Source organism: Nycticebus coucang, chromosome 3 (assembly GCF_027406575.1).
Source record: "Nycticebus coucang isolate mNycCou1 chromosome 3, mNycCou1.pri, whole genome shotgun sequence".
NCBI classification, from domain to species: Eukaryota; Metazoa; Chordata; class Mammalia; order Primates; family Lorisidae; genus Nycticebus; species Nycticebus coucang.
The window spans coordinates 139,668,966-139,679,856 of record NC_069782.1 but is presented as its reverse complement, the minus strand read 5'-3'; the positions used below and the strand labels follow the sequence as shown (position 1 = coordinate 139,679,856).

The window sequence follows — 10,891 nt, the reverse complement described above, 5'->3', positions numbered from 1 at the left end:
AATGGGGGCCATGCTTTCCATAACCACCACCTTGTAGTTGCAGAAAGCCCTAGATGTAATGATAGTGTAATCATTTCGAAGTGTATGCATTATTATATCAAAGAGTTAGATATCTTGCATGAATGTCTCTTCTGTGTTTAGGTATTCTATGCCACTCTTGCTGTGAAATTGAAGTGCATGTAGAAAAAACCTTTTACTATATGAAACTTTACAACACTTGTGAAAACAATTCAATTTGCTTTATGCACAGTGTAATATTTCTCCAGGTATCCTCCAAAATTCCCCACAGACAAGGCTTTCGTCCTCATTAGGCGTTGGCCTCAGCCTAACCATCTGGGACTATTCTTTTAAATTGCTGCCAGAATTTTACATCCAGTTACCTCCACTTTCTAGAACTTATTCTTTGCTAATGTTACTGGGACAATTTCTACTTCCTACAGGTGTTTTTTGCAACAGCAGTTATTAAAGTTTTCCTTCCACAAGTTGGGTCCTCTTAAAATGATTGCAGTTACTTACTTTGCGTATTACTATTTTAAAATTATTCGTCTGTGCATTTATACTCCTATAATTGATTTCTTCCCTCACCATGGTGTCTCCCCCAAGCCCTCCAAATAAAGCAATACACTGTCAACACTGTGGGTTTATATACAAATCTTATGCCCCAGGTGGCAAAAAGGGGAGATCACCCCTGGGCTTAATTTTCTTATTTGGGCTCCTTTTTATTGGTATGGATTCTTTTGGACGACAGTCACAAAAATAAACTCCAGTGCTTGATCAGCAAGGAAGACCCATAGAGAATTATAGGTGGAGATTAGGGTGTATTGGGTAAACTCCAGAAATCATATGTAATTCTGTACTCATCAGTAAATGAGATTAGCCTTTACTTGCTAAGTAGTCAATAAAAGGGTTTTTACTACTAACATGATTGCCAAGAAAGTTTAGCATAAAGTTTATACTAGATTCAGTAAGTCAGTTCAGCTTGGATCATTGATGTTAACTTTTACTTTAGCAGCCATTTCCACTAATATAATATGCTGTAAATTTTGGTTCAAAGCATCACAAGAATGGAGAAGCATGAATCCTATGTACTCAATTTTGATATGAGGACAATTAATGACAATTAAGGTTATGGTGGGGGAAGGAAAAGCAGAGAGAGGGAAGGAGGCAGAGGGGCGGGGCCTTGGTGCATGCCACACCTTCTGGGGGCAAGACATGATTGCAAGAGGGACTTTACCTACCAAATGTAGTCAGTATAACCTGGCTTATTGTACCCTCAATGAATCTCCAACAATAAAAAAAAAAAAGCAAAATCAATGTCTTTTTCATCTTGTGACTTCAAATTCTGTGACTTTGTGATGCATGTGAGTGTTCTGACTTCCTGTGTTCTCTAAGTATGGTTTTCTGTTACCACGGAATTCACAAGATCAAATGAGCAACTGCCTAGAATGAGAAGAATCATCCAGGTTATTCAGACAAACACCATGAAGCAGAATATATGAATGAGTGAATAAATAAGTAAAACTTACTAAATTCTAAAATACTCAGTGGGAAATGACTAAAATAGAGGCTTTCAAGAGTTGGCATCTTTTAACCGTATTTGCAAATACTGTGGGATGTGAGCAACTAAGCGAACAGCACAGTTGACGACATTTTGTATTTCTTCTCACTATATTTTGATAATTACTAGATTGATATCGTGATGTTTTGTTCCTTCTGTATTTATAAATGAAACACCTTTTTTAGTGTTTCTAAACATAAAATCAACTTGGTTTGAAATCAAGTGGCATTGGGCAGTGCCTGTGGCTCAAGGAGTGGGGCGCCGGTCCCATATGCTGGAGGTGGCGGGTTCAAACCCAGCCCCGGCCAAAAAACCACAAAAAAAAAAAAAAAAGAAATCAAGTGGCATGGAACACTTTTGACTTATTTTAAGCATGTTGATTGAAAGTTTCATGGAGGAAGTTTTCAATCAGTGTGAAAACTTGTGCCATGTGTCAATTGTATACTTGCATTAATAACTCTGTAAGTTTTGATCCAACTCTGTGAGTTGGATTCTGTAATGAGCCTAGCACCTAATGTTTTGGGATGTTCTGTTTTGGGGACCAATGCTCAAAGTGATTTTGTTCTTGAACAGCATTCCAGTAGATCTAATTGTTGGCTTGAGGTCTGATTTTTTTTTCCCAACAGATTGAAGAATTCTAATTGAAAACCTGCACATTTGTGTGGAACAAAGTCTAGAAAAGAGAAAACTAGATTGAATAGTAATCTAATTTCATCTTAGTCTGATAGAAGAGGGAAAGTTTTGGTGCCACAATTTCTCCCTTCATTGGTGTTGGACTTAAATCAGTTGAAATGTATTTCTGTACCACAACTTAAGCTGCAATAAAAGTTTTAATTCTCTAGTGACATCAAAAAAAAAAAAAAAAGAGTGGAACTCATGACTCAGAGAAAGGACAAGGCAGGGTTTCCAGGATGTTGATAAGGTTTTCTTTCTTTTTTTTTTTTTTTGAGACATAGTCTTACTTTGTCACCCTCGGTAGAGTTCCGTGGCATCACAGCTCACAGCAACCTCTAGCTCCTGGGCTTAGGCGATTCTCTTGCTTCAGCCTCCTGAGTAGCTGGGACTATAGGCGTCCGCCACAATAGCTGGCTAAGGTTTTATTTCTTAATCAGAGGGCTGTTTAGAGGGTGAACATGAATGAACCATGTATTTACAATTTATGCACTTACCTATATGTATTTTCAATGCTGATATGACATTTTTTTACAGCAGCAATCACACAATTAAAGTCGCAAAATGACTGACATGGGAAAAAATCTTTTCTCATGTAAGATAATATAGCCACGTTCCTGAATTTCACAGCTCCACCGTGATGAAGTGACCTGCCCAAGGTCACACAGCAAAGCAGTGGGACAGCAGAGAGCTCAGCTCCTGGTCTGTTATGTGAAAACATGAGATTTCAGTTTCAAACATTTGTCCTAAGATATGTGTTACTAATTAACTGGGAAAACTTGTAATACCATCAGCCTGGAGTTAATATCCAAACAGTTTTTGCTCATTTAGATTTATTTTTTCCCATGAAATTACTGAAACGATGTCTGGATCAGATGTCCCAGTTTAATTTGGTGTAACTATGCCTCTCTCTCATAACGCGTAAAACCATCAATGACTATAAATATGACTTAAGTGTTTTGCTGCATCATCTGACTTAATCATTCAGCTATAAATATATCACGGACAATTTAAATCACATTGATTGGGCTCATCATTCAAAAACATGTTAACCCTCTAGTTAATTATGACATTTTAACGGTGGAAAAGGAAACATGATTCAGGCCCCTTTGATATATATACTTTTAATACCTTACTATTCCCAGTCATTACCATATGACTCAGCTTTTCCTTCTGTTTAATTTACAGTCTCACCTCTGATAGCCTACAGTCTTGTTCTAGGGAGCTACACTGGAACATTACCAGAAAAGCACTGAGCTGATATGAGCACAACTTAATGATTTCTTCCACTGTAAAAATAAATGATGGAGAAAGATGCATACAAGCAGAAAATCCCAAAGGCCAGGCATCTGTAAAAACCAAGTCCTTGCAGATAAAATTATAATTTCCATTTTTGAAAAGCACATTAAAATCAGAGCTTTTTTTACTTGGATTCAGCATGTGAACCCTTGACATAAGATACTAAATTGTGTGTGTGCTCATGTGTGTGTGTAAAGAAGGTCCATACTGGTGAGCACAGTGGCTCATGGCTATAATCCTAGCACTCTGGGAAGTTGAGGTAGGTGGATTGCTTGAGCTCAGGAGTTCAAGAACGGCCTGAGCAAGAGTGAGACCCTGTCTACTAAAAGTAGAGAAACTAGCCAGGTGTTATGGTGGGCAGCTGTTGTCCCAGCTACTTGGGAGACTAAGGCAACAGGATTGCTTGAGCACAAGAATGTGAGGTTGCTGGGAGCTATGATAGCATGGCAGTCTACCCAGGGCAAATCTCAAAAAAAAAAGAAGAGGAGGAAGAAGAAGAAGGCCCATACTTTCATCAGAATCTCAAAGGAAGTCATGACCTTAAATACAGGAGGGGTGAGGGGAAGAGTCATTGATTACTAGCTCCTATTCAGAAATATAAGAAAGTAGGGTCTGAGTGTGAGACCCCTACTTTCTAACACAGGTTTAACAAAATACGTAAAGGCAGGAATGGACATGGTTCCATCTTGCAGATGAGTAAACTGAACCTATGTGAGATTAAAGTACTTGTGAAAGCTCCACGGCCATTTGATGTGGGTGCAAGATGCTGGAAGTGAGTTTTTCAGCAGAGCCCTGTCCGAGCTCATGCAGGCTTATGGTAAGTACCTGGGAGGATTTAGATGGTCTCTTAAAAGTTCTCCCATCACACCAGCCTGCATCATTGTGATTTTAAAACAAAAACTCTATGGTATATAAAAGCATTACAGAAATGAAATTTTTAGTGGTTGGGTTTTAATTTATGTTTTACACAGCATACAAAAAAAAGAAAAAAGGCCTTGCTCTGATCCTATTAGTTTTATGTTGAGAAGGTTAGCCCCAGTCCACCTCCATCTCTTCCTGCCCAAGGCAGCCTCAAATCCAACCTTTATTTTCCATTTTCCTCCCAGCCATACCCTTTCCAGACACTAAAACTGCCAATGATGAATTCCGTACCTTCCAAACCTGAAGTTTGACGTCTTTTCCTGCCCACTCCCAGAGGTCTGTCCTCTTACTATGGACTAGTAGGGGCGTGCAAACCAAAATAGCAAAGAGAAATACATTCCATCATCCCTATCTAGGTGTTTAAATGCCAGAGCTATCTTCCAGCTATCCCATGACCATTCTGAACACAGGCACAGCTGCCAATAGAAGAACAAAAAACAAGAAAGTCCCCGCGAGTTTGACCTGACAGAAGACAGCTTTGTCACCACTCTCCAAGTCGAAAATAGATCCCCCACCACTCAGAAGGGCACAGGGCACTTTTCCACTCTTATCTCAGAGGCCTCCAGCAGCTACGTGAGACGCGCAGAGCACTTGATAGAATAAAATGTGCAATCAGCGATATGCTTTCGAAATAACTTCTTTTTGACAGGCCCGCCAAGGACGAGATGACAATGAGTCCATAAGGTCACGTGGGAAAGTGCTGAGCGTCCTCAGTGACCACAAACCCTGGAAAGGACAGGAGAGGCCCCACAACCCAACAGCTGGTCCAATCACCTCATTTTACAAATGAGCAAACCCACTGCCCACTGTGGTCCAGGCCGGCTGGTCTCCTTGTGCTGAAGCTTTTGTAAATATATTCACTTCTCAAGATGTCAGGATCCTCCACAATCATCCAGCCATTTTACCAGAAGACTTTTTACTTGTCCCCATTTTAGGGGAACTTGTTGGTGATTATCTGTGTGGTCCTAAGCTTTAAGAGATCTACATCTGATTCAAGGATGTGACTTTACCACATCTTATCACATCCTAAGCTGTCTCATGGATAGTGAAATAAATGTATAGTGACAAAGTCTATGATTCTCTATTGCAAATATTTTTAAGTATTAACATCTTGGCTTTTCATCCAACTCTATGATGGGGCAACATGAACAAGTCATGTAGAAATACTATGCCAGGATTTGGGGTGCAATTTCTGACTAACGAGAACCTGTCTGAACTTCCACAATGCTTTGTACACAAGTATAGCACACACTTGTTTGGGGACCAAAGAAAGTAGAAATTAAGTTGCAATTTATGAGGCTTTGAATTCTGTACGAGGACAAATCAGAAGCTCCCTAAATTCTTTTTTTTTTTTTTTTTTTTTGGTGGGTTTTGTTTTGTTTTTGCTCTAACAATGTCATGGGAAAATAATAATTCTTATCTGTCCATTTTTTTCTTGACACTGCAGAAAGACTCTCTCCACGAATTTCTTTAAAAGATGAATGAATTTCCTTATCCTTCCACCCTGGAAAAAACTAACTAAAAATCTTGTGAACTGAGAAATACAACCCTGTTCTTTGTCACAGCATAGTCTTTGATTTTTCTCTCTTCCTTCCATCACCATTGACCAAACAGCCCTCAGTTTCTGAAATCATCAAAAGTGCTAACAAAAACACCAAAGCCATCCTTGCCAACTGTTCGCCTAATATTCCGTATGATTACTATGGGAATAATTTTAATCATAGGGAGAAATTTCTATTTCTCCTATTTTAGAAAAATGGCTCAACATATTCATTTTGTTTTTAAAAGAAGATCAAATAACTTTTGAAAATTGGATTGGAACCCTGATTGGCTTGCTGATTAAGGCAAAATCATTTAAACTGACATTTTACTTTAATACTGAAATGAGAGTACAAAGGTAATGAAACTCAATTTGCTTTAAAGTCTGCACCTAAGCAATGGTTTCAGTCTTGAATAACCTTTCTCGGCAAATAGAATAAATATAAAGCTTTTAAAGACCAAAAGAAGAAGGAGCTAGTAATTTAAGCCAAACTCACAATTCAAACCTAATCTAGAATTTACAAGAAAATACCACCAAACACCTATTGCACACAACAAGATTAATGAAAAGTCATTACCAATCATTTCTCCAAATCTGACACTTACTCTGTAACTCAACCAGCTGTGCTTTCCCCTGAAATTGTTAAATTTGACCAGTGCTCCTTACAGAGTTGTAATTAGAATAAACCTGACTATGGAAACAAGACAATGGTCAAGAGTTAGATGAGATCAAAGAAGTCCAAAAGGGGTGATATTTCAGAATTAGAAACAACAATTATAAAATTCATATGGGACCAAAAACAGACTGAATAGCCAAAGGAGTTCTAAGCAAACAGAACAAAACTGGAGGCATCATATTACCCGACTTCAAGTTATACTGCAAAGCTATAGTAATGAAAACAGCATGATACTAGAAGAAAAGTAGACATATGGATCAATGGAACCAAATAGAGAACCCAGAAATAAAACCATATACTTGCAACTAACTGATCTTCAACAAAGCAGACAAAAACATATAATGGGGAAAGGACACTATTCAATAAATGGTGCTGAGAATGAATAGCCATATGCAGAAGAATGAAACTGAATCCCTACCTTTCACTACACACAAAAATTAACTCAAGATAGATTAAAGGCTCAAATATAAGACCTGAAACCCATGAAAATCCTAGAAGAAAACCCAGGAAAAACTCTTTTGTACATTTGCATAAGCAAAGAATTTATGTCTAAGCGCCCAAAAGTAAATGCAACTAAAACAAAAATAGACAAATGGGACATAATTAAAGTAAAAAGCTTTTGCACAGAAAAGAAATAATCAAGAAAATAGACAACCTACAGAATGAAAGGTAATATTTACAAACTATGCGTCCAACAAAGGACTAATATCCAGAATCTATAAGGAACTCATACAATTCAGCAAAAGAAAAAACATAACCCCATTAAAAAGTGGGCAAATGAGGCCAGGTGTGCTAGGCCACGCCTGTAATCCTAATACCTGGGAGGCCCAGGTGGGTGGATTGCTTGAGTTTGAGACCAGCCTGAGCAAGATTGAGACCCCGTCTCTACTAAAAATTAAAAAAAAAAACTAGCCTGACATCACAGTGGGTACCTATAGTCCCAGCTACTCAGGAGGCTGATGTAAGAGAATTGCTTGAGCCCGAGTTTGATGTTGCTATGACCTATGAAAACACCATGGCACTTTACCCAAGACAACAGAGTGAGATTCTGTCTCAAAAAAAAAAAAAAATTTAAAAAATTAGGCAAATGACATGAACTTGTATATTTTCAAAAGAAGATATATAAGTGGCCAATACATATGAGAAAATGCTCAAAATCACTAATCATCATGGAAATACAAATTAAAATGACAACAAGATACCATCTTACTCTAATTAGAATAACTATTATTAAAAGTTAAATAATAGATGTTGCCCCAAATAACAATGTATACACTGAGGGCAGGAAATGTAAATTAGTACAACCTCTGTGGAGCTCAGACTGGAGATTTCTCAAAGAACCAAAAGTAGATCTCCATTTGATCTTGTAATCCCTCTTCTGGGTCTCTACTCAAAAGAAAAGAAATCATTACATCAAAAAGACACCTGGGGTGGGCACCTGTAGCTCAGTGGGTAGGGTGCTGGCCACATACACCCGGGCTGGCTGGTTCAAACCCAGCCCAGGCCAGCTAAATAACAATGACAACTGCAATAAAAATATAGCTGGGTGTTGTGGCAGGCACCTGTAGTCCCAGCTACTTGAGAATCTGAGGGAAGAGAATCACTTAGGCCCAAGAGTTTGAGTTTGCTGTGAGCTATGAAGCCACGGCACTCAACTGAGGGGGACATAGTGAGACTCTGTCTCAAAAAAAAAAAAAAAAAAAAAGACACCTGCTTGTGTTATGTTTATCACAGCCCAACTGACCATCGCAAAGATATGGAATAAAACTAGGTGCCCATTAACCAATGAGTGGATTAAGAAAATGTGGATCCATGGATCATTACAAAAGTTTTGAGATACACAAAAATCAAGAAATGTAAATCCACACAGACGGAAACCAATGAAGCCCACCCAACACCACCAATAAGCGGAGCAAGGGGAGACTTGCACGGGGGAAGCAGGATGGACGCTGTCAACTATGTTTCTTGGAAGTGAAATAATGGACCATAACACCGTCTTTCCCAAAACTACTGAAATACTACTCAGTGATTTAAAAAAAAATGAAATAATATCTTTTGTAGCAACTTGGATGGAACTGGAGGCCATTATCCTACGTAAAGTCAGAAAAATAAATTGCTTGTGTTCTCACTTGTAAGTGGCTACACAAGAGCACACAGAGGAGAAAAACGGGCATTGGAAATGAAAAAGGCCAGAGGGTGGGAGGGGCAAGGATGGAAAATTACCAGTGGGGTACAACATACACTACTTGGGTGGTAGGTATGCTAACAGCCCATACTTCACCACCATACAAAACATAGGGAACAGAATTTAACTTGTACCCCTAAATCTATTCCATTTTTTAATTAATAATTTTTTTAAGTCAAGATAGAAAAAAAGGGAGGGGGTGATAGTTGACAACCACTGCAAAAATCGATATCATCATCAAAGTAAAAGAAATAGTTGATTCCATACTGATATACATAATTGATAAACGGGAGAGAGGGAACAGCTCTTCCTTACAAAAGAATTCCAATTAATATATGTAAAATGGATGCATGAAATACAAAATCAATATTAGAACATGGCAGTAATTGTTGCAGGCAAGCTCCAGCAAATACTAAAATTAGCAGGTAAAAGTTTGAGGAGATATAAGATATTTGCATAATCCTACAGCCTCTCTCCCAAAATATTCTTAATTACAAAATAAAAATAGCAACTTTTTACTTTGCAGTGAACACCACCTTAACCAAGTGACTAAGTGATACACTGAAAGAGCACATTCTATCTGTGGGATCCTTATTTTTAAAAATGCATAACCTCAATCCAATCACAGGGGCACCTCAGGCAAGCGCAAATCCTGAAGATCTTTTACAACAGAGGCTGCGAAAGTACAGCCCAAGGACCAATCTGAACCTCTGCCCATTGTCATATCAGAGCACAGCCTCGCTCATCTATTGCATATTGTCTGAGGCTGCTTTTGTGCTATGTTGTCTACAGCATATTGTCTGTGCTCCTTTTGTGTTGAGTAGTTGCAACAGAGACCACATGGCCTACGAAGCGGAAAATGTTTATTATCTTGCCCTTGATAGAAAATGTTGGCCGATCCTAGTTCTACAAAAATAACTGGCAGTACTCTTCAAAAGTGTCAGGGTCATGAATGACAAGGAAAGACAGAGGTATCGTCACTCACTGAAGGGGACTAGGAAGACATGGCAACTAATACCAGGGAGGATCCTGGACTGTATCTTGAAATAGAAAAAAGACATTAGTAGGGAAAAAACATGCTGAAATCTGAAAAAAAAAATCACTAATTCAATTACTAGTATTATACCAATATTCTTTTCTTGATTTTGATAAATGTATCATGATTAGGCAACCAGGAGAGACTAGGTGAAAAGTATACAGGAATGCTCTGTACTATACTATTTTTGCCAATTTCCTATAAGTCCAAGATGATTTAAAATTAAAAGTTAAAAAACAATTACGATGAACTCCTCAGCCTGACCTGAGACAGGAGAGCGGCAGCAGCTGCCACCTCTAGACCAGCCTCATCAGCCTTCAAAGTTTGTCTTTATGGGGCTTAAAGGCAACTGTAAAAATAATCCAAGTGTCACCAATGCTTCAAGCCAGTGGCCTGAAGGCAGACGGGATTACAGAGAGCATTCCTGGCTTCACACGGTATTGCCTTTACAAACAGACTGCAGCTTGGGGACCCCTGTACTTAAACGCAGAGTACTAAACAAGAGGGTGAACACAGACATCTAAATCTCTCCCAGGCCGTCTCGGGAAGGCGAAACCAATCCTGGAGGACAGGCAGATGTGAAGAAAACCTTCTGGGTCTGAGAAGTTTGGTCTCAGAGGAGCCGTGGTCTGACAGCAGAGGGAGACACTGTGTCCCTGGAATTCAGGGCCAGTTCTGCCCCCAGCTTCTCCAGAAGCCCCGACCAGGCAGTGAAACGCTTTCAGCAGAGGTGTACCTTCCTCGTTTGCTCAAGGACTGTCCCCGCACCATCAGTGAGGGATGTGAGAAAAGCAGGAGCCCTATTTCTCTCCCATTGAGCAACAGCTTCCCTCCCGGAAAGAAACGGGCTGCACAGACCCAAGATTTGTCATGAATTATAAGAAATCACAAATTGTGTGAATTATAACAAACATCGCCTGACCAGGGAGAGAGAACGAGAGACAGACTTGAAGAAGTGGAAAGCAAAGAGAAGTAAAGGGAAATGGGGGGAGGGGCACACAGCA

At 39.1% G+C, this 10,891-nt stretch overlaps 1 protein-coding gene across 2 annotated transcripts in view; it reads right to left on the bottom strand.

Annotated features, from left to right (window-relative positions):
- The window catches only part of RBM20 (RNA binding motif protein 20), a 213,455-nt gene that overhangs the window by 159,627 nt on the left and 42,937 nt on the right, over positions 1 to 10,891 (bottom strand). The gene's annotated exons all lie outside the window — the stretch shown is intronic.